Below are 25,324 nucleotides of genomic sequence, written 5' to 3'. Positions count from 1 at the left end.
TATAAATTGGTTAGGAGGGTGATGCATACATTTTGCATAATCATTTAGGTTTAATTTCATAGCTATTTTATTTGATTATTAGTCACTTTTAGCTAATTTCATTAGTTATTTAGTTAGTTTTCCATAATTGTCAATTTTGGATTAATTTGTAATTTTTACTTTGTTTTGTAGGAAAAATGGTGTTTTTGAAGGACTGAAGAGAATTTTGCCATTGAGGAGTGTCTTCTACAGCCAAAGATGTCAAAAACAAGTTTTCAAGCTGAAATATGCATTGACCAAATTGTGCATAACTTGCCGCATAAGCTATGCAGTCTGCATAAGGAGAAAGATCAACTGTTCAGAACCGGCCGAAATGTGCATAAGGAGCGACGCAAGCTTATGCACATTCTCGCCTCCCGTCTGCTCCTTCACGGACTTGTGCATAACCTATGAACCAAGTCATGCGATTTCGCATAAGTGACTCAGAACCCGGTAAGCGCATAAGGGATGCATAACTTATGCGATCCACTTATCTGATCCATAAAGAGTTCATTAATGAGTGGCGTAAGATTCCCTCAATCAATTCCTCCTAGAACATACTATTTTAGGGCTCCATGTCGGAAAAATGCTATAAATAGTCCCATTTTCTCATTTTAGAAGGGGAGACAAGGAGCGAGAAAGGAAAGGAGAAGAGGCGAGAATTTGAGGAGTCACTTTCACCTTCCACACCATTCTCAACCAAGATTTGCAGATTTCTTTCTTCCCTTACATTTTTCTACATTTCTAGTGTTTAATTTCTTACTTCTTAGCTTAGATTAAAGCTTTATTTCCATTTAAACTCATCATATCTTGTAAGCATTATGGATAGTGAGTAGTTTACTTTTGATTCTGGAGTAAGGGTTGTAATATTTGAGATATTTTGTGGATTTTGATTGGGTAATCCATATTTTGTGGTCCTAATGAGTTTTATTCATTTCTTGTATGCTTAATGACATGCTTAGTGTAGGATCCCATTAAGTGATGTTCTTAATCCATGGTTGAAGCACCGAAAGGAGAAGATCTTGTGATAGATAATCAAGAAATTGGACTTAATTAACTTAGACCTAGAAATAGGCTAAGGATTAAGAGGATTCAGTTAATTAAAGAACTTAAAGGGTCTTAATTAATTCTAACTCCACGAAAGTAGGATTAGTTTGATTAAGGCACTCTTTGTCTCACTCGAAAGGGAATTCAAAGGATTTAAGAATTAATCTCCTTAAAACCCATAAGTTTCATAGGATTGGACAACCAATTTAAAATCCCAAAATAGCTCGAATATGAAATCCCGAACTCCGGAATCACCTTTTTTACCATTGTTAATTTCTAATCGAATTTAATCATTTGTCATTTTGAATATTGCCATATTTGAACTTGCTTATTTTAATTTGATGCAATTTTAGTTTAATTAATACATTGTTGAATAGAATGTTAATTTTGCACATTTAGATTGCATACTCCATTACCCATTAATTCATTATTTTAATTTCATAGATACTTCGATTTAGTCAACTTTTATATCGAAAATTCAATCATTAACACAACTCCTCGTGGGATCGATATTTTTCTATACTACTTGTACGACCCGTGCACTTGCGGTAGGGACGCATCAAGTTTTAGGCGCCGTTCTTAGGAGTTGTTTGTTTAATATTGAATTTTTGATTATTTTAGTTGTTTTTTAGTTTTATCTCTGTTATCTTTTCATTTTGTGTTTGTTTGTTCTTTTTCAGGTACTCTTAATCTTTTATGAGAAGAGCTAGAAGCACAATTGACACATCCTTACTGTTTAATCCTGAAATTGAAAAGTTTTGTAAGGCCAACAAGAAAGAAACCAGAAAAAGGAAAGAAGCATTGAGAGAAAGCTGAATTAGAAGCGGACATGGTGATGAGAGGATTAGAATTGGTGTTGGTAATCTTTGAAATGGTCAAAACAACGAAAATGCAGCCCAAGGTGAAGAAGTTGTTAATGCTAATGCCTAGGGAAGTATGATGGATCATGCTTTTCCACGTTTTGATGACTTGAGAGAGCATAGCAAGACCAAGGATTGATGCAAATAGCTACAAGATGGATTTTGGAGTTCTTCAAATGATTCAAAATTCTCAATTTGGAGGACATCCTTACGAAAATCCACACACACATCTCAAGAAGTTTGCTATGATGCGTGACATGCAAAAACAACTGGAGTGTCTGATGATGCAGCAAGATTGAAGCTATTCCCATTCTCTTTGAAAGATAGAGCATTGGATTGGCTTGATTCTTTACCTCACAACTCCATTACAAATTGGGAGCAGCTCACTGATGCATTTCTTGCACAATATTTTCCACCTGGAAAAACTCAAGAGTTGAGGAATCAAATGACAGCTTTCAGACCAAGAGAAGATGAAACTCTATATGAGTCATGGATGAGATGGAAGGAATTAGAGAGATTATGCCCACATCATGCCATTCCAAAATGGATGATAAATCAGAATTTCTACACAAATGTCACTCCTGCAATCAGAGGAATTATTGATGCTCAAACAGGAGGAGAATTTATCATTAAGCATGAAGATGAAGCTTATGAGCTATTAGAGAAAATAGCAAAGAATACTCATCTTTGGAGTAGTCCAAGAGGACCAGCTCTAACTCAAAAGAGGCAAGCTGCTGGAATGTATGATCTTGATCCATTCAACATGATTAATGCAAAGTTTGATGCACTTACAAATGTCCTTGCTAAGAAGATGGAAGATCTAAGTATGTTGGTTAGTTCAACCTCATCAGCTGGAAGTTCACAATAAGTGGCTTATGCAGAGGAAACTACCAGCTGTGGAGTAGAATATGGAGAACAAGCAGCATATGTTGGTAATTATGGAAACAAACAAATGGGGAATTCTTATTCTCAAACTTACAATCCAAATTGGAGGAATCATCCCAACTTTTCATGGGGAAATCAGCAAAATCAAGTTCAAAATCAGAATTTTCAACCACATCAGCAACAAGGAGTTCCATATCAGCAAAATAGGCAACCACTGCCTAATTTTCAGCAGAAAAATATGAACCCTCCACCAAAACAGCAAGAACGAAATTCCACCACTGAAGCTTTATTGCAACAGATACTTGCTAACCAAAATAAGCATGATGAGGAGATGAGAGAGGTGAAAGCAAGGCTGGAACAGATGCAAACACACAACAGAATGCTGGAAAACCAGATTGCACAACAAGCATCCTCCTCAAGTGCTAAGTCTTTTGGAAAGCTTCCAAGCCAACCAGTAAATCCAAGAGAAGCGATGTCAAGCTATTACTTTAAGAAGTGGAAAAGTTATAAATGATGAGAAGAGTGAAAAGCAGTGAGAAGAGAGAAAATGAGAAAAATCTTGATGAGAGTGAAAAACAAGAGATTTCAGAAAAAGGTAAAGATTTAATTGAAGAGAAGGAAGAGAAATATATACCTCCTGAACCCTACAAGCCACAGCTTCCCTTTCCACAAAGATTTCACAAAGCCAAGCTTGATAGGCAATTTGGGAAGTTCTTAGAGGTTTTGAAGAAACTTTACATAAATGTGCCTTTTGTTGATGCTCTTTCACAAATGCCCTCTTATGCAAAATTCTTGAAAGAAATTCTCTCAAACAAGAGGAAACTTGAAGATGATGAAACTGTAGCTTTGACAGAAGAATGTAGTGCTATCCTCCAAAGGAAACTTCCTCCAAAGCTCAAGGATCCAGGGAGTTTTTCAATTCCATGCCACATTGGAGAGTCTTGTTCTACAAAAGCTTTATGTGATTTAGGGGCTAGTGTTAGCCTTATGCCCCTTTCCATTTATGAGAAGCTCAACATGGGAGATCTTAAACCAACCCACATTTCTCTTCAGTTAGCTGACAGGTCAATTAAGTATCCTGAAGGGATTTTGGAAAATGTGCCTCTGAAGGTTGGGAAATTCTACATACCTGTTGACTTTGTCATCTTGGACATGGAGGAAGATTTTAATATCCCAATCATCTTGGGAAGGCCTTTCCTGGCTACAGCAGGAGCATTGATTGATGTTAAGGGAGAAAAATTGACTCTTAGGGTTGGTGAAGAGCAATTGGTTTTCAATATTAATAACACTATGAAAAAGCATCATTCTGAAGCTGATACTTGCTTGAGAGTTGATATCATTGATGAGCTGGTTGAAGAACACTTCAGAAAGAAATATCCAGAAGATCCACTTGAAAATTGTTTGGTTCATGGAGGAGGCATAGACTATGACAACCCTCTTGTAGCTGCATATGCTCAACACTTAGAGGGAAGTCCACCATTCACTTCTGCTCCAGTTTTCAACTCACACAAAAGGAAAAAGTTGAATTTAAGCAACCATCATTCAAGGAAGAAGATGCACCTAAGGTAGAACTTAAGCAACTTCCTTCTCAGCTCAGGTATGAATTTCTTGGCACTAATAACACTTATCCAGTAATTGTAAATGCAAATTTGAGTACCTTAGAGGTGATAAGTTATTCTGAGTGTTGAGACAATTTAGGAAAGTCTTAGGATACACCATAGATGGCATTAAGGGAATAAGCCCACACTTTTGCATGCATAGAATCATTTTGGAAGAAAATTGTAAGCCATCTATTGAACATCAGAGGAGGTTGAACCCAAATATGAAAGAAGTTGTCAAAAGGAAATTTTGAAGTTGCTTGATGCGGGGATCATATATCCTATCTCGAGCATGCCTTGGGTGAGCCCAGTACATGTTGTTCTAAAAAAGGGTGGAATGACAGTTGTCAAAAATGAAAATAATGAATTAATTCCCACTAGAACGGTGACTAGTTGGCGAATGTGCATAGATTACAGAAAATTAAATGTTGCCACTAGAAAAGATCATTTTCCACTTCCCTTCATTGATCAGATGTTGGAAAGACTAGCTAGGCATTCTTACTTTTGCTATTTAGATGGATATTCAGGTTTTTTTCAAATCCCTATCCATCCAAATGATCAAGAGAAAACCACTTTTACTTGTCCATATGGAACCTTTGCTTATAGAAGGATGCCATTTGGGTTATGTAATGCACCAGCCACTTTTCAAAGGTGCATGATGGCAATCTTCTCAGATTTCATTGAAGACATAATGGAGGTTTTTATGGACGATTTCTCTGTTTATGGATCTTCATTTGATATATGCTTGGCTAACCTTTCTAAAATTTTGCAGCGATGTGCAGATACTGACCTTGTGTTAAACTGGAAAAAGTGTCATTTCATGGTTCAGGAAGGGATAGTGCTTGGATTTTTGGTGTCTAACAGAGGAATAGAGGTTGATAAAGCCAAGGTTGAAGTGATAGAGAAGATGGCTCCTCCTACCAATGTCAAAGGAATTCGAAGTTTCCTAGGACACGCCGGGTTCTACAGACGCTTTATCAAGGATTTTTCTAAAATAGCTAAACCTTTGTCCAATTTGTTAAGTAATGACACACCATTTGTATTTGACCAAGAGTGTTTGGATGCCTTTTGCAGGTTGAAGCAAGCTCTTATCACTGCACCAATCATGCAACCACCTGATTGGAACCTACCTTTTGAAATTATGTGTGATGCTAGCAACTATGCAATTGGGGCTGTTCTTGGTCAAAGAAAGGACAAAAAGGCTTATGCTATTTATTATGCTAGTAGAACCCTGGATGAGGCTCAAACAAATTATGCAACAACTGAAAATGAATTTTTAGCAATTGTCTTTGCATTGGAAAAGTTCAGGCCTTACATTATTGACTCAAAGGTGGTTATATTTTCAGATCATGCAGCCATCAGGTATTTGCTCCGTAAAAAGGAGGCCAAACCTAGGCTCATTAGGTGGATTCTGATGCTACAAGAGTTTAATTTGGAGATTAGAGATAAGAAAGGAGTTGAAAATGTAGTTGCTGATAATCTTAGTAGGTTGAAATTGGATGGTGAAGAATTGGATGAAATCCCTATTGATGAGTTTTTCTTGGATGAACAACTTTTCTCTCTTATTGCTAAACTACCTTGGTATGCAGACTTTGTGAATTATCTATCTTGTGGAGTTTTACCTCTAGGAATGACATGGCAACAAAAGAAAAAGTTTTTGCATGAAGTAAAATTTTATAGATGGGATGATCCTTTACTCTTTAGGAGATGTTGTGATGGTCTAATTAGAAGATGTATTCCTGAAGAGGAGGTTCAGAGTATTTTGCATCATTGCCATGCTTCTGATTATGGAGGTCATTTTGGCATCTCTAAGACAGCTAGTAAAATTTTGCAAGCTGGTTTCTTTTGGCCAAATCTTTTTAAGGATGTGAGGAAATTTGTGTTGAATTGTGATAAATGTCAAAGGAGTGGTAATTTGTCAAAAAGAGATCAAATGCCCCTAAATAATATTCTTGAAGTGGAATTATTTGATGTTTGGGGAATAGATTTTATGGGGCCATTCCCTCCTTCATATGGTAATAGATACATCTTAGTTGGGGTTGACTATGTGTCAAAGTGGGTGGAAGCTATTGCAACTCCAACTAATGATGCTAGAGTGGTAGTGAAATTTTTGAAGAAATTTGTCTTGAGCGATTTGGAGCTCCCTGGGCTATAATGAGTGATGGGGGTTCCCATTTTTGTAATAAGCAATTTGAGAGCTTAATGAGGAAGTATGGTGTAGTGCACAAGATAGCTACCCCATACCATCCTCAAACTTCAGGACAAGTTGAAATTTCTAACAGAGAGCTCAAGCATATTTTGGAGAAAACAGTGAACAATTCTCGGAAAGATTGGTCTATCAAACTAGATGATGCTTTATGGGCATATAGAACTGCCTACAAAACCCCTATAGGAACTACTCCCTTTAGGTTGGTGTATGGTAAGTCTTGTCATTTACAATGGAGCTAGAACATAGAGCATATTGGGCCATTCGGACCTTGAATTTTGATCTTAAGCAAGTGGTGAAAAAGGTTGTTACAACTTAATGAGCTTGAGGAATTGAGGATGGATGCTTATGAAAGTGCAGTATTTACAAAGATAGAACTAATGTTTGGCATGATAAGCATCTGAGAAAAAAAGAATTCAAAGAAGGTGATTTAGTTTTGTTGTTCAACTCGAGATTGAAATTGTTCCCTGGAAAACTCAAGTCAAGGTGGACTGGTCCATATAGAATTTCTAAGGTTTTCCCTTATGGAGCAATTGAAATGTGGAGTGAAAAATCAGAATTTTAAGGTCAATGGGCATAGATTGAAACATTACATAGCGGAGACCCAATAATAGGAGCAAGTGTTACAAGCTCTCCAATCCCTCACCTCTTTTCGTGAAATTCATGAAAAGTCCAGCTAAGGACTATAAAATAGCCCTCTTGGGAGGCATCCCAAGTCCTTTTATTTTGCTTTTGCTAATTTACTTTCATTTTCATTGATTTTGTTTTATCTTAAATCTCCCCAAATGTAATTTTTGACATTATTAAATCTTGTCCCTTGTAGATGTAATTCAATGACGAAAATTTGGTGGTGTTGGGAAGTAATTCTTAACTTGAAAAATTTTGTCCTTCAAAAGAACTGATAAGTTTTTGCTGCATAATCTGTGCAGGAGCTGCAATCTAGTTCATGCAGAGGAAAAATGAAATCTGCAGCAAAAAGGGTGTCTGCAGCAAATGGCTTGTGTTTTGGTGAGGTTGGGTGTGTAACTTTTTAATACTTGTGCTTATAATGTTAATATGGTGGTAAGTGAGTCATTTTTGCAGTTTTGAGCTTCTTTGGGTTATAGGATACAAGGTAGAAATGCTGCATTTTCTTGGCAAAACTTGGAAAGTTCATTTCTCATTTGTGGTTAGATGCAACTTCATGCAAATTTTATGGAGTTTTATGTGCTAAATGTTGATTTGCAGAATTTGTCTTAAAATGGCATAGTTCTCAAAGGTCTTTTATGTAGGATCCATTTTTACATGCTTGTGTGATGCCTTTTTGATATACTTTGTATATATTGATGTGTTTTTGGTGAAACTTCTCATGGTTTATGCTTCATGGAATTATATTTCCTCATTCTAGGGTATTTTTCACACTTGCAATCCATGTTCTATTGCATTCTTGATCTTGCTAACTTGTGCATAAGCAACTGCATAGCTTATGCAATCCTGCATAACCACAATTCTTGCCATTTTCCACCTTTATTGCAAGTGCATAAGGAGAGTGCATAGCTTATGCACTTCTGCATAACCTCATTTTGTCAAATTTCATATCTGTCAAAACTTGCATAAGGTGAGTGCATGACTTATGCACATTTGCACAACTTCAAATTCTGCATTTTCTCTCTGTAGAAGTGCATAAGCGAGTGCATAACCTATGCATACGCATAACCAAAAACTCTGAATTTCCAGTGCAGAGGGTGCATAAGCGAGTGCATAACCTATGCATACGCATGACCGAAAACCAGAAAAATCAAACTTGCCGAGGGTGCATAAGGAAGGTGCATAAGTTATGCACTTCCGCATAACCAAGAACTCAAAAATTCAAACTTGCCAAGGGTGCATAAGCGAGTGCATAACCTATGCACATACGCATGACGAAAACCAGAAAAACCAAAGTTGCGAGACACGCATAAGCGAGTGCATAACTTATGCACTGGCGCATGACCTCATTCTCAAACTCAAAACCCACCGAAGAGTGCATAAGCAGATTGCATGACTTATGCACATCTGAATGACCACAAACCAAAAATAACAAAAATTGCCGAGCGATTGCATAAGCAAAGTGCATAACCTATGCACTACGCATGACCCGATTTTACGAACAACCATACGAGAGATGCATAAGGAGTGCATAACTTATGCACTCCGCATGACTTCGCTCCTCAAAATTTCAAGGGTCACCGAAACTTGCATAAGGAAGTGCATGACCTATGCACAACCGCATGACCACCAACCCAAGATTTCAATACTGTAGAAACATGCATAAGGGCGATTGCATGACTTATGCACTTGTGCATAAGCCATTTCTCTGAAGTTTAAATCATTACGAAACATGTATAAAAGAGTGCAGGTTATGCATAAATCATTTTCCCCTTATGCGATCTCTTACAAACCCGATTCAAATTCATTTTCGGCAAACAAAAATCCCCACCTCCACTTCCCGCCTCTTCACCCCACGACCGTCCTTCAACCTCCATTCCTTCCGGCATTCTCACCGTCTCTATCCCGTCTTCTCCACTAGCACTTTCATCACATAAACCATAAATTTCCTCCTACATTTTCATTTCCCCTTATCTCTTCCATCTTCTCCATCGGCAATGGAGTCCCCTCCCCATTCCCGTCCACCTTCTCCTCTCGAAATCTCTCCATTGTCATCGATACCCCCTAATCCCAATTCTCCTCCACAAGCGACACCCCCACCACCTCCCCCAACCACATACAAATGCAAAATCCGGTCCAAATCTGTGCGACCCATGTCCTCTGCTCCTCCTCTGTCCAAACGCAAAGACCCACCCACCCCATTGTCGGAACCGCCTCCCAAAAAGCCAAAAGCTCCAGCCTCTACACCCTCTTCCAGCAAAAAGACAATTTCGGCAACCTCATTTGTATCAAAGCTACCCTGGCCTCTCCCTGATACGATTCAAAAAGCAGCTTTTAAGCGCCTTAAGGATAGGAAGGTACAACCCACTAGGTATATATCTGCTGATGCTTTACAATCTCTTGGTTTATTTGACAATGTAGTTGCATATCTTGATGGCATGGGTTGGACTGAATTTGTGCATAAGCAAGAGATAGTTTATCCAATTCTAGTTTTGGAGTTTATTTCTTCATTCTCTGCTACCCTCAACTTGCATGATGTAGACCATAAACCAATTATGAAATTTAGATGCTTGGGGCAAAATAGAGAACTGTCATTGGACCAATTTCATAGCATTTTTGGTTTTGCTATTGATGGGTTATTTAGAGTACCACATACTGGAGTAGAGGTAGCCAACAAGGGCATTTGGAATGCTGCCCAATTTTGGAGAATCATAACAAACCAACCTCAAACTTTCTCTGCTGGAAGATCAAAAACATCCCAAATACTTGACCCTGCACTTAGGTTTATTCATAGGCTGATGGCTAGCACCATATTGGGCAGAGGGACTAGTTACAGTCTTTGTGGGAAAATCTGAACTATTTATGTTATGGTGTGCATTTCATAAAGTTAAGGTATCTCCTGGTTATTTCTTTTGTGAACATGTGCTGCATATTGCCACCAAATCCATAGGTGACATTGTTTTGGGTGGGCTCATCACTGTCATAGCCAAGCATTTTGGTTTTAATCCTGCAGAGCACTCAATACCAGCACTTGAGGACACTTCATATTTTGATACTGCACACTTAACCAAAACAGGGTTCAATTTGTCATGTTTTGATACTGTCCACCCTGCAGCAGAAACTGAGCCTATTGCACAACCAGAAACCCAACCTTTCACATCAGTCCCACAGCACCCTACTACACCTACCCCACCCCCTCAGCCTGCTCAGGACATTCCAGCTACCTCTGCTCAGCCCATACCTCCTACAGCTGAACCTTCCTCATCCACAGCACCTCCTACATTCAACACTAAAGCCTTATTCACCTATCTTGAAAGGCTTAGTGATGATATATTCTTTGTGGATAGGAAGCTTGACACTGGTCTTGATACACTCAAGGATCGTCATGATCAACTATTTGACCTTGTCATGGAAACCAGGGACAAACAGAAAGAACTGAAGGAGATGGTGAAGCAACTCATGATCTTTTTGGGCATGCCACCCCCACCTCCATCACCTCCTCCAGCACCATCTTTTCGACAGCCGGCAGCAGCCACCAGCCCCTTAGCAACATCCTTGGACAAGGGCAAGACAATAGAACTAGATTAGTGTTTGTTTTACTTTTGTTCCAACTTGTAGGACTTTTCCTTTGTAAATATGTTCAAACATTTATAGTTTGTTTTGGATTATGTTTGTTAGTTCTGAATTAGTTTGTTTTAAATTCTGTTTTTCTTGAAGTTTTATTGGATAACTATTACATTAGTCTTCTTTGATTTTTATTGCACTTATTGCCCTTTTGTACATATTTGCCCATACTCTGTCTATATTTCAATACTTTTACTGCTGGTTGTACATTTCCCCTTGCCAATTCCCATGCAGCAGCTTTTGTATACACTGCACAGCTATGAATTTCCTCATGCAGAACTTTTGCATAGCCTGTGCAACTCTTTCTTCTACTTCTGCAAAACTGCACAGGTTGTATTCCCCTTATGCCACTGTCCTGCATAGCCTATGCAACATATATTGCCTCTTATGCAGCACCGCATAGCTTATGCACCTTACCTATGCACATGTTCTGGACAGCTCTTAACTCTGCACAACCTGTGCAGCTTCTTATGCATCCCTTTATCTTGAATTCTCATACCAGGTAACTCTTTCTTTTTGCTCTTAATTTTTACAATTCCTGGTCAATATTATTTGCTTTGAGTTTTGGTTATCTGCTGCTTGAGACATTGAGGACAATGTCAAATTTTGAGTTTGGGGGTGCACATTTTGATTTTTAGCTTCATTTTTCACATTTTGAGTATAGGAACATCTCATCCCATTTCATTTACATATATTGTAAATATTTTACATACATTTCCACACATACATATACATAACACATTTACACACACATTATACATCACTTAGAAATTGTACACATTGCATACAAATAGACTCCCTCCATTTAGTTAATGCATTACTCATTTTAGGAATGATGCATCATGCATTAAAATCTTTTGCCAAATCCCTTGAGTATTGAAAATGTGCCTATGAGAGTGATTTGACTTACCTTTAGTTGGGTTTGTGGATTGAAAGTTTCCTAAAAGGTACAAAGTTTTAAAGTGTTATCCCTTGCCTATATCTTCTTAGCCAAAAAGCCACCCAACTAGTCATTTGGAGATGGAAGTGTTTAGAGGGAGTTATTGAATATAAGGTAGTCAAATGATGTCTCACCAATCCTAGAACAAATTTTCTAAACCTTTCAAGGTGAAATACCAGCTTATACTTGAAAAGAGAAATGATTAGGCATTCTTTGATTTAAACCCTCTCATTTTAAACCTTTGGCCTTTTTCCTAATTAAAATTAACCTTCGAAAACCCCTTTTGAGCCTTTTTATCCCTAATTTTTCTTGAAATCCTTATTGCTACCTAGCCAATGAACCAAACACTCCAACCCTTTTCATGAGAATAATATTGAATGTTAGGTACACTTTCTAAAAAAATAATAAAAATAAAAATAAAAATACAATAAAAGGGAGAAGAAATGCTTGTCATCTTGTAAAAAGTGCTAGTATATGTGCTTTTCACTATTGCCATTCAAAATGAAAGAAATCCACCCAAAGTATTAAAAGAAATGAGTTTGGGGGTGGCAAATTCTAGGGACAAGCATCAAAAGAAAATGCAAAATACAAGTCTAAAGTATCAAAATGTCCCTCCATTTTATGTGCCTTGTAAAATATGCTAGCACTTGACAATCCTCATTGTGTATTTCTTTCTCCTATATTAAAAAAAAAAAAAGAGAAAAAGATTTAATAAAGTGTACCTTATGTTGTCAAAATTTAAAATATTCTCATGCTTTGAACCCTTTTTACCCATTTTTCTTCTTAGCCTCATTTTAAACCCCATGGCCTCATTACATCCCTAAAAAGACCTTTGATCTCTTGATAGTACTTGCTACATTAGTGGAGATAGGAGTAGGGAATTTGCCTATGGGATTGGAAAACTATTCATCTATTCATTCAATTCTATCATTCCATGTTGAGATACTTTGGTTATCAATTGTCCTAGAATTCTTTTTGAGCATGACTATCTCTTTTGATTTGTTGGTTTGGGGATTTTGAATGATAATTGACTTGATGGCTAAGCGGTGAAAGCTTGGATAAGCATTAGATTCTTTGCATTTTGAAGGATGGGTATATGGATTGCTGGTATGGCTGAAGGTGTGTTAAGTTACTTTAATAGGTGATTTTCATAGTTCTTTGGATAAGGCACCCCTAAAAATTTTTTGCATTTCATTTTAAAGTTTGCTTGAGGACAAGCAAAAGCTTGAGTTTGGGGGTATTTGATGCATACATTTTGCATTATCATTTAGGTTTAATTTCATAACTATTTTATTTGATTATTAGTCACTTTTAGCTAATTTCATTAGTTATTTAGTTAGTTTTCCATAATTGTCAATTTTGGATTAATTTGTAATTTTTACTTTGTTTTGTAGGAAAAATGGTGTTTTTGAAGGACTGAAGAGAATTTTGCCATTGAGGAGTGTCTTCTACAGCCAAAGATGTCAAAAACAAGTTTTCAAGCTGAAATATGCATTGACCAAATTGTGCATAACTTGCCGCATAAGCTATGCAGATCTGCATAAGGAGAAAGATCATCGTTCCAGAACCAGCGAAATGTGCATAAGAGCGACATAGCTTATGCACATTCTCGCCTCCCTTATGCACCTTCACGGAATTGTGCATAACCTATGCACCAAGTCATGCGATTTCGCATAAGTGACTCAGAACCCGGTAAGCGCATAAGGGACTGCATAACTTATGCGATCCACTTATCTGATCCATAAAGAGTTCATTAATGAGCTGGCAGAAGATTCCCTCAATCAATTCCTCCTAGAACATACTATTTTAGGGCTCCATGTCAGAAAAATGCTATAAATAGTCCCATTTTCTCATTTTAGAAGGGGGAGACAAGGAGCAGAAAAGGAAAGGAGAAGAGAGGCAGAATTTGAGGAGTCACTTTCACCTTCCACACCATTCCCAACCAAGATTTGCAGATTTCTTTCTTCCCTTACATTTTTCTACATTTCTAGTGTTTAATTTCTTACTTCTTAGCTTAGATTAAAGCTTTATTTCCATTTAAACTCATCATATCTTGTAAGCATTATGGATAGTGAGTAGTTTACTTTTGATTCTAGAGTAAGGGTTGTAATATTTGAGATATTTTGTGGATTTTGATTGGGTAATCCATATTTTGTGGTCCTAATGAGTTTTATTCATTTCTTGTATGCTTAATGACATGCTTAGTGTAGGATCCCATTAAGTGATGTTCTTAATCCATGGTTGAAGCACCGAAAGGAGAAGATCTTGTGATAGATAATCAAGAAATTGGACTTAATTAACTTAGACCTAGAAATAGGCTAAGGATTAAGAGGATTCACAGATTAATTAAAGAACTTAAAGGGTCTTAATTAATTCTAACTCCACGAAAGTAGGATTAGTTTGATTAAGGCACTCTTTGTCTCACTCGAAAGGGAATTCAAAGGATTTAAGAATTAATCTCCTTAAAACCCATAAGTTTCATAGGATTGGACAACCAATTTAAAATCCCAAAATAGCTCGAATATGAAATCCCGAACTCCGGAATCACCTTTTTTACCATTGTTAATTTCTAATCGAATTTAATCATTTGTCATTTTGAATATTGCCATATTTGAACTTGCTTATTTTAATTTGATGCAATTTTAGTTTAATTAATACATTGTTGAATAGAATGTTAATTTTGCACATTTAGATTGCATACTCCATTACCCATTAATTCATTATTTTAATTTCATAGATACTTCGATTTAGTCAACTTTTATATCGAAAATTCAATCATTAACACAACTCCTCGTGGGATCGATATTTTTCTATACTACCTGTACGACCCGTGCACTTGCGGTAGGGACGCATTAGAGGGCTTGAATAGGAATGTTAGTCCTTTTAGTAAAAGGAATATTTGATCTTTCACTAAATTCGGATTACCCAGATACATAAGTAAATGAGACAACCTTAGTGAGTTGGTGTCGCGAATCATCTTGGTTTTGGGATTATTTTACGTACAGGTTAAGATTTGGTGTGAGAATCGGATAAGAACTCTCCTCCGATCTCTTTTAAGTTATTTATTAAAATTTTGGGGGGAGATCGGATAAGAACCCTCCTCCAATCTCCTCTAGACGTTTATTAAAATTTTTGAGTTGAGACCGGATAAGAACTCTCCTCCGATCTCTTTTTAATGTTTATTAAAATTTTGAGGGGAGATCGGATAAGAACCCTCCTCCGATCTCCTCTAGACGTTTATTAAAATTTTTGAGTTGAGACCGGATAAGAACTCTCCTCCGATCCCTATTTAATGTTTATTAAAATTTTGAGTTGAGACCGGATAAGAATTCTCCTCCGATCCCTATTTAATGTTTATTAAAATTTTGAGTTGAGACCGGATAAGAACTCTTCTCCGATCTCTATTTAATATTTATTACAATTTTGAGTTGAGACCGGATAAGAACTCTCCTCCGATCTCTTCGAAATTTGATCGCAGCTGTATATCTTAAAGGCCTAAGTTTAAGAGTTCTGGTATTTAAAGGTGCCAAAGGTCGAAATAAGACTTCTTTTAACTCGTTGGCATTTTGTGACTAAATAAGGGGCGTCATGCGGGATTTTGCTGATCTCCCCTAAGGTCACTTTATCAGTATCCTATCTGTACCCTTTTACTTACCTGAGTTTTGATTTTTTATTCCGCCTTATGGCATTATGCCGGATCGCCTTGACGCCTAGTGATTCAAACACAGTTACCTACATTTTGTCTAGCTGTTTCTACGTAACTCGGGACTAGATGACTTACGTTCAGAAATAATAAAGATTAACGGAAGTGTGGGTTAACCAGCACGGGAGTAAACTAGAACATATTTTGCTTTGTTTTTTTTTAGCGTGACATAAACTTAAAGAAAACAACAGGCATAAGAAAGAGAATAAAGGAAATACGTGAAACGAGAGCTAGACTTAATAAAATGGCGATCTTAACACTGACCTGTAGGGAGTCGAGTCTATTGAACTAACTACAGAATCGTAAAAAGTAGCAAGATTGCAGGTTGGCAGCCGGAGGACTGTGGTTTGCCTCGAAATGAAGTATTCTTTGTTAAAATGTAAACAGATCAAAATAACCAAGCTTAAGTGGAGTTGAGCTTAGATAATATGAATGGAAATAGAGGATAACAGAGACAGAAAGTGGGAGTGCCACAGGATAATGAACGAACTGAAAATAAAAAGTTTGATATTCGAATCCTTTTGCAAGAAAACACTTCAGAAAACTAGTTTCAAAAGTTTTTTCTACGAAAACTCAAAATAGCAGAGTAACAAACTGAATTAAGTTTCAGAGTTATTCCACTATAGTCACTGCCTCTTGCCTATATTTTCCGTCCTTTGAACAGTTTTTCATGCAGGTATTTATAGGAATCGGGTGCTCCCCATGAAGGGTCAGGATTTATTTTGAGGGAGATGGAGGGTCAAGATTTCGAAGGACATGATCGGATGTTCAGGAACTAAAGAGAATCAAAATGAATGGCTGAGATCTCTCTTCAGAATATTTGTCCTTTTCTTCTTTCGATCTAACGGTCCCAAATCTTCTTGTCCGGAACGATCTGAGGGCTAAGAGCGAAAGGCGCTGGTATTGTCATCTTCTCTCTTGATCCAAGGGTTCCGGGTTTGTCCTTACAAGTGAGATCAACGGTGGAGATTGGGGTGTACAGGACTGTCATGACATACCTGACACCTGTCAGCATTGTGGGCGATTCTTAGGCGTGCGGTGGAGATCTCGTCTGCCACGCTTTAACTACCTCGGCTCTGATTCTGACGACGGTTATTGGGATTTGTCTTATTCTTTTTGCCTTCCGATCCCTCCTCTTTCTGATCTCTTTCACATGCTCTTTTCCGATCTTTCATGCTGGTCTCCTATCTTCCGATCTATTATTCCGATCTTTCCCTTCCTCAGGTCCGGTCTGGTCAAAGCATTAATTGCCCCTCGATTCCCGGCGTTAAGCCGTTTTACGCTCGACAATAAATGCTCATTTTCCCCTATATATACCCCTGTCGACAGAGACATTTCCTTCATCTGATTTTCCTCTCTTCCTTCTTACTTTTCCTGTTCTAGCTGCTCCGGCGGAAGTTCCGGCTACAACTGTGGCTTTGATCTTTTTCCGATGGACTTCTTTACTCACCGACTGAAAATTTACGATCCCGGTGATCGAATGACCTTAACTGAGGATGGTGAGAGAACTGGATTTGACCGATCTGTATTGCGGACCTCGGTTGTACCGATCTCGAGTCGCTCAACTGAGTTCATTCGGCTTCTCATCACATTGGGTGTTCTGACAGCGGTTTGCTCCCACATTGGGTGTTCCGACAGCGGATGAAGCATCCGGTCGGCAAAATCCTTGGGATCAGTTATAAACTGATCCTTAGATCAGCCTTTTGATATAATCAGATCTCTAGTGTATTCTGATCCTTAGAGATCGCCCAAATGATGTAATCTGTCAATGTAATCAGATCTCTAGAGATCGCCCAAATGATGTAGTTAGACCTTTATTGTAATCCGATCCCTAGAGATCGCCCTAATGATGTAATCCGATCTTTTGGAAATAAAAATCTTGTTTCTCCAATTATTATCTTATTGATTATTTTTCGATCTCTGATATATTTGTCCGATCTGGTTCCTAACAAAACGACTCTTAACTGATTCTTTATTCTAAAATATTCAACTTATTATGCCGATCTCCAATTAACCGATCTCGGAATGTTCGAGAGACGTATCAGAACAGCTGGCGAATCCCGTTAACCGATGCACTGCCTGGAACCTCGTGAGCATTAAATGCTCAGACTAGTATAAATAGGGGTGAAGGGTTAGCCAGTTGTTCTTTCATTCCATTTTCAGTCTCTTGCTCACAACTCCGAAGTTCTCTCATTTTCTCAAGTTTCTTCCGATGCCGATCAGACTCCGGTAAGGGCTTTGATCTTCTTTTTAGTTTAAGTTCTTTGTTTCTTTTGAAAATGAGCGGCGCCGAAGGTCAGAGAGCGGCGAGCCCTCCTTCCATTCAGTTCTCGTGGTCGTCCGATGAAGAAGAGGTGGTCGGGCCAAGCACGCAACCTGAACCCCCTAGGGTCTCCGTTCCAGCTCGGGGGCGGGTCGCGCCATCAAGGCGTGCACCTTCTTCAGGGAGGGAGACTCTCCCTATAGACGAGCTACCGTCGGTTCTTCGAGAATCCGATCTGGAATCGTTTGGCCAGGAGTACAGTATTCGTCCCGATTCGTATGAACTTATCCGATGTCACGGCTATCACCGAGCCGATTACTTTTTTGAGGAGAATGACAGAGTTATGGTATACGAAGAAACGATTAAAGCGGTCTTGGTTCCCTCTAGATGACTTCTACAAGGAGGTCCTAAAACTTCACCGAGTGTGCATTGCTCAAGTTCACCCTAACTCGTGGAGGATCTTAGTAGCCTTCCGAGGCCTGTGCCGAGCTAAGGGAATCAGACCTACGGCTAAGGTGTTCGCCGAACTTCATAGGCTAACTCGCCGAAAGGATGACGAACACTGGTTCTTTCAGGCGAAGCCTCATTGCGGGCTCTTTTCAGATCTGCCCTCGTCCCTTAAGAATTGGAAGAACCGTTTCTTCATTCTGAGGAGCAAAGATCCGAGCTGCTTTGAGGACTTCCCCCGTAGCTGGTGGCACCAGGGGCCCTTGCTTCCGAAGTGCATTACCCTAAACCAGGAGGATAGCTTAATAGTGATGGATCTGAAGAGTCAGGCTGCCACTCAAAAGTATTCTTGTTTGGATGCGGTGACTGCCGAGCTGCACCATTGGACCATACAACTGCTCACCGGACAAGATCGCGAACTTTCGCTCTCTGACCTCGGCACTGGTATTTTCTATATCTCAGATCTCAGGACCTTAGCGATCTCACTGACCTCTTCTTTGTGCAGGTATGGCGGGTGATGAGGGTTCTAGGAAGCGGAAGAAAGAAAGAGAGATCTCCCGGAAAGCAAAGGAGATGAAGCGTTCGAAAATGGTTCGAACGCCTGGTCATGAACCTGGGGAAGTACAAGGGGACCTGCCTCAACCCTCGGGTCCGCCGACCGCAGAAGCTGTCCGATCTCCTCCTAGATCGGAAGAGCAGCCTCCACCTCTTCCAATTGTTCCAAGCACAGAAAAGGGTCCTTCTCAATCTTCTGCGAGGGCCTCTTCTCATAGCGCTCAGGTACTGATCGATTCCCTGAAGAATAACCGGACTGTTCGGGAGAACCCCGATTTTGCCAAAGTCTTGGGGTCTTCCATCTTCCTTCGGGAGGATCGGGACAGGCTATCCCCGAACAGCCTTGATGATATCTTGACTCAATCCATGAGCCTGAACGTGGAGTGCCTGGTGAATCAGACCATGATTCGGGAAAAGGTTCAGCGTCTGGGTAAGGAGATCGGGAAGAAAAATCAGGAAGTGGCTTCCCTCCGATCCCAACTCTCATCCGCTCAGGATTATATATCTCAAGTTGAGGGGCGGGCGAAGTTTTATGAAGACAAGCTGGCCGAACAGTCTCATGTCCTGGCTGAAAGGAATCGTGCCCTCAGGGAAGTCGAGGCGCTCCGGGCCAATGATGCTTCTCAGGTCGCCCAACTTATCGAGGAGCTTAAGGCGAAAGACGAAGAGATGGTGGCAAAAGATGAAGAGATGGTGACGGGAATAGCCGGTGCCTATGTGAACGCTCACAAGGATCTCTTGGCCGAACTCCAGAAGCGTTACCCAGAAGAGGACTTCTCTTGGATGGCCGACCTGGCTCCTGGGGGCGACGATGAGGACAGTGAGGAGGAAGCCGAGGGTGAGAGAGAGAGTGAGCAAAATGTAAATCAGGCTGGGGGTGATCCTCCAGCTGAATAACTTGTACAAAAAAATGAAATGAAATGGAATGTCTCTTTTGTTCAATGAATGGATGTGATTGGAAAATCTCTGAATTGCCTAAGTATTTGATTGTATGAGCATAGCGAAACAAGAACTAAATGCAATTATTAATCTAAGTATAAGAGATCGGAAAGCACAATAAGCATGAGGTCGGTGGGGAAGAAATGCTGAATGGGACTTGATAAAAATTGAAAATTTAACTCGAATACTTAAGATCGGAATCCTCATTAAACCGAAACAAAACCTTAGCTCTTAAACTTTCGAAAGGGAGATCGGCAATAAAACTGGTAAGAAAAGATCTAGTGCCAGTTCATTTCGTTTATCAGGAATATACTTGACGGGTCCTGAGTTTCGACAATGGGTTTGAGAGATCGGTGAGCGATAGACTGGTAAAGCTTTGATTGATGCGAGAACTTAACAATTTGATTTAATTCTTTGTGAGGAGAGATCGGAATTGTGACTGCCTATCAAAGAGGGATCGGAAATGTGATTAGCTGTCCAAAGGAGACTTAGTACCGGGGATCGGTTTCAAAGTTTTATTGATTTTGGGGATCGGCCAAAATATGGTGTCGACACTATAGGGGAACTAAACTCATGAGCCATACTATGAAGTTATGGGAGAGAGTTGTGGAACATTGAATACATCATGATACTTTTATCTCTCCTAATCAAATTGGCTTCATGCCCGGTCATTCAACTATGGAAGTGATCTTTTTCATTAGAAGCTTGATGGAGAAATATAGAGATGTGAAGAAAGATCTACACATAGTTTTTATTAATTTGGAGAAGGCTTATAATAGTGTTCCAAGAGATGTCTTATGGAGAGTGTTAGAATAAAAGAGGGTATCTATTAGGCACATACAAGTATTGAAAGATATATATGAAGGAGCAACTAATATTGTGCACACAGTGGGAGAGGACACAAGAGATTTTCCTATCTCAATTGGATTACACCAAGATTTAGCTGTAAGCCCTTACCTTTTTACTTTAGTTTTAGATGAATTGGCGAAACATATACAAGAGAGTATCCTTTGGTGCATGATGTTTGTGGATGATATATTTTTGATAGATGAGACACAAGAAGGAATTACTAGAAAGTTAGAGCTTTGGATAAGTACTCTAAAATTAAAGGGCGAGCTGGTGAAGGCCGAACTGGTGATAGGGAAGAAGTTAGTTTGGATGGAGTGGTACTGTATCAAAGTAATCACTTTAAATATCTTGGCTCAGCCCTTCAAGTAGATGGGGGATGTGAGGAGAATGTTAGTCATAGGATTAAAGCTAGATGGTTGAAGTGGAGACTTGCCACGGGAGTTTTATGTGATCGCAAGATTCCCAATAAGTTAAAAGGAAAATTTTACCGTACAGCCATACGACTAGCTATGTTATATGGTACTGAGTGTTGGGCATTGAATGAGTCGTATGTGTCTAAGATAAGAGTTGCGGAGATGAGAATATTAAGGCGGATAAGTGGCCATACTAGACTAGATAAAGTCCGTAATGAGAGTATTAGAGAAAAGGTAGGAGTGGTGGCAATTGAGGATAAGTTGAGAGAAGGGAGATTGAGGTGATTTGGTCATGTAAAGCGTAGACATACGGAGACTCCAGTTAGACAAGTAGAGCACATTAGGTTAGAGGATAGAAAGAAAAGAAAGGGTAGACCTAAACTGACTTGGACGAGAGTAGTACAACATGACCTAGAAGCATTACACATTTTCAAAAATTTAACCCTAAATTATTTAGAGTGAAGAAAGAGAATCCATATAACTAACCCCAAATTTTTGAGATAAAGGCTTAGTTGAGTATAACATTTGTGTATGCAAAGATAGATGTTAAAAATATGTATTTTTATTCCCCAAATCTTTGTAAGGATTACCTTTTTTCTTCTTCCAGTTTTTTTGATGAGTATGGATGTATGAGTAAGCTTATGTCCTTCATTTTATTGGTTTTATCCCCATTTATACTCTTATTACATGAATGAAATCTTTATCATGAAAAAAAAAAAAAGAGTTAATGTAGAAACTAAAATCTGTTCATACATCAATAATCAATAATTATAGGGTTACCAAAGCAAAACATATAGCAATTAAAATTTGAGCTGAGCTTAATTATGTACCAAATAGTTAACTTGTCAGATTAAAATGGGATTCACCACTTATGATGAGAAAAGAGGATATTAACCAGTGCTAGAAAAATTAGAATTATTTATTTAACCATAACCATCTTTGAAATCAAGGAACAGGTTCTTTCAACTGAATCCAATATAATTAAGCTTCTCATTTAAAAAAGTTCCTGACAACGTAATTTTCCACCAGACAAAATTGTGCAAAAATTTTACCTCCAAGCATAGTAATTATCAGCTGAATTATTGAATTGCTTTGAAGATAAAGATTTCATAAGATTCCATCAAACTAGAGTATCATAAGGTTGTTGCATAAATATTTATTTATGATAATGGTAATTAATTAAAGGTGATCAAGTTGGTTGCTAATTAGGGAATAACTTGGGTGCTTTTACTCCACCTTTAAAGTGTAGGAAGTGGGAGATCTCGACTTTGAGTCACTAGTTCCTTAATTTAAATGCAAGATTTAAATTTTAGGTGTGTAATTGTCTTATAGATTTAAAGTGTTATGTCCGTCATAGCCTTCACCACCCATTATAAAATGGTGCAGACAGGGGGATATTGGATGGAAATCACCATAGCCATTTTCATGCCAGAATAATTGTCTTTGTGTTTGCTCAAACACATAACCCAGAAATGAATGCACCACAACCACAACAACAGATATCACACAATGGTCATGTAAACCAAAGCATTGAGAAGAAAGGCTGCCTGCCTCTGTTCCATGTTAGTTTATTTCTAACTTCTTTCTTCTCTTTTTACTGTTGTTCTTTGTTACTATATATTTAACTATCAAAATGGCTTTGTGTTCTATATCTCATGCAATCTCTTAGCTCTGTTTTTCTGCTGTGATCTCTATGATTATTGTTCCCAGTATTGCAATTGTTGAAGAAACGGTTGAATTGCGAAAGAATGATGAAGGTTTCTGTTGTGAAAAATCACAACCACAAAATAAAGAATACAAAATTTAACGTCGTTCAGCGTAAGCCTACTTCACCAACAAATTTACTATTAAGAAAAAATAATTACAACTACTAATTATTTTTCTCACCTTCAAAATCACTCAAACAAAACTCATGGAATTCAACACACCTCTCCACTTTGTGGGCTCTTTGCAATACATTCCATATAATGGCCAATTAACTATTCATACACATAGGCCACAAAACCTAGTCCTTTTAGGACTCTAATTATTAAACTTCATAATTTAAATTCTACTAAACTTCCTAAACTAATTATACTTCATAAATTAATTATACTTCCTAATTCTAATTGGACTTGGACTCTAACAATCTCCACCTCCAAGTCAAATGGAATTAGTCTTCACAATTTCTACAAAAGTCAATTTTCTCTTGGGTACTTTCTTGCACTCTTGATTGTTGATGTTGCCTCTTGCTTTCACTTGCATTCTTCCAATCAATGTGCTTCCTTCCAATTTGTAAAGATTGTTTGTACCAATTTTCTCACCCTTCATAATCACAAGAGCACCTCGGCTAACTCTCATAACTCGAACACCCATAACCCAAAGAATCCAATTTACCCAAGGAAAATAAGTTCCTTTCAAATTTAGGAATATATATCACTTCATCAAACACTTTTACTTGATCACCATGCAGCTTGATCTTCACTCTTCCAATACCTTCAACTTCCATCTTGTTCCCATTAGCTAGCTTCACTTTTTCTCCTTTCTTTTCTTCAATCACATCAAACCAATCCTCCTTTAAGCAAATATGGAATGGCCAAGCAGAATCCATTAACCACTCATCTTGTAATGGATCTTTTGTCTTTTCCTTATCATCATCCACATTCAAACATTCACCACCAATACCATCATCCATTACAATTGCAGCAGTTCTTTCTTTTTCTTTTTCGCGACTCCTTTTGAATTGTTTAAACTCTACAAGATCTTCCTTCATCTTCATATAATGGTATTGAATGTGGCCCTTCTCATGATAGTAGTAGCATTCTCTATCTTCATGGTCTACTCGTGGTCTAGAACTCGATCTACTATTCCTTCTTCAATTATTTCCAGTGAATTGCTTCTACCACAATCAAAACTAGCAACAAAAGCTTTACGTTTATTGCTACTACTTGTCTTCTTGAACTTCTCATCATCCAAAATAACTGCGGTAGCCTCCTCCACCTTCAAAGTCTCCTTTCCAACTGTTAGAGCTATCACTAGGCTTTTATAAGAGTGTGGGAGAAAGGTTAAAAGCAAGAGGGCTTTATCTTCTTCATCAACCTTCACACCAACACTAGCCAATTGATTAATTAATTTATTAAAAATATTAAGATGATCCCTCACATCAATACCTTCATCTATTCTGAGTTGGTATAACTCCTTCTTCAAGTATAAGCGATTTGTGAGTGATTTTGACATGTATAGGCTCTCCAATTTCTTCCACAAAACAACAGGCGAGGTCTTCTCCAAAACATTATACTTCACATCTGGGGCTAACATCAATCTAATTGTATTCACAACCCTTTGTTAAAGCTCATCCCAATCATCATCTTTCATGGTCATTGGTTTCTTCTCGTTCAATGCTTTAATTAATCCTTGTTGCATAAGGACATCCTTCACGGTGCTTTGCCATAAACTGAAATTATTTTTCTCATCGAACGGCTCCACCTCAAATTTTGTGCTCGCCATTTTTGACATCTCGAACTAGGCTCTGATACCACTTGTTGTGAAAAATCACACCCACAAAATAAAAAATACAAAATTTAATGTGGTTCGGCGTAAGCCTACTTCACTAGCAAATTTACTATTAAGGAAAAATAATTACAACCACTAATTATTTTTCTCACCCTCAAAATTACTCAAACAAAACTCACGAAATTTAACACACCTCTCTCACTTTGTGGGCTCTCTACAATACATTCCATATAATGGCCAATCAACTATTCATATATACATGCCACTAAAACCTAGTCATTTTAAGACTCTAATTATTAAACTTCATAATTTAAATTCTACTAAACTTTCTAAACTAATTATACTTCCTAAATTAATTATACTTCCTAATTCCAATTGAACTTGAACTCTAACAGTTTCCATGTTTAATTATTATCATTTGTGAATTGTGATTTCAAGAATCCCTCTCATAAGCTAACAATTGTCAAGTCATAAGTTATACCTCTTTTATTATTGTGAAGTTCTTTCTTAGTAAAAAGACCTCTCCCCTCTCTCTAACACTACCAAGCCAGTTCTCAGTTTTCAGTTCAGGAGAGGTCCAGCCTTTTGGCCATTTACCTTCCTCTCTAGCTCTTTCTTTGATCTGTGTTTTATAGTTTTTCTTTAGTTTGTGTTTTGTTGCAGTGCTTCTACAATCTCTGGATATAAAGTTTAGTTGCCCTCCTTAGATGGGTATGTTGTTCTTTTGATTGTTTCCAAGTGGTTTCATGTTTGTTCCAAAGGGTTTCCCAGCATGGATGGCAACTCAAAGTAGCGATGGTGGAAGTAGCAATGGTGGTTCATCTATGGGCACCAGTCTTCCTGTGGGCTAGAGTAGAT

The 25,324-nt window shown here is 38.2% G+C and overlaps 1 non-coding gene across 1 annotated transcript; it reads right to left on the bottom strand.

The window, feature by feature from the left end:
- Window positions 1–2,354: 2,354 nt before the first annotated feature.
- On the bottom strand, window positions 2,355–2,462 carry LOC131169810 (small nucleolar RNA R71). The gene has a single exon (XR_009140720.1). It is a non-coding gene; the product is annotated as a small nucleolar RNA R71 (small nucleolar RNA).
- Window positions 2,463–25,324: the final 22,862 nt, after the last annotated feature.

Source organism: Hevea brasiliensis, chromosome 1, assembly GCF_030052815.1.
Source record: "Hevea brasiliensis isolate MT/VB/25A 57/8 chromosome 1, ASM3005281v1, whole genome shotgun sequence".
Taxonomy (NCBI): Eukaryota; Viridiplantae; Streptophyta; class Magnoliopsida; order Malpighiales; family Euphorbiaceae; genus Hevea; species Hevea brasiliensis.
Note: the sequence above shows the minus strand (reverse complement) of the source record. Positions and strands in the feature narration are given on the sequence as shown.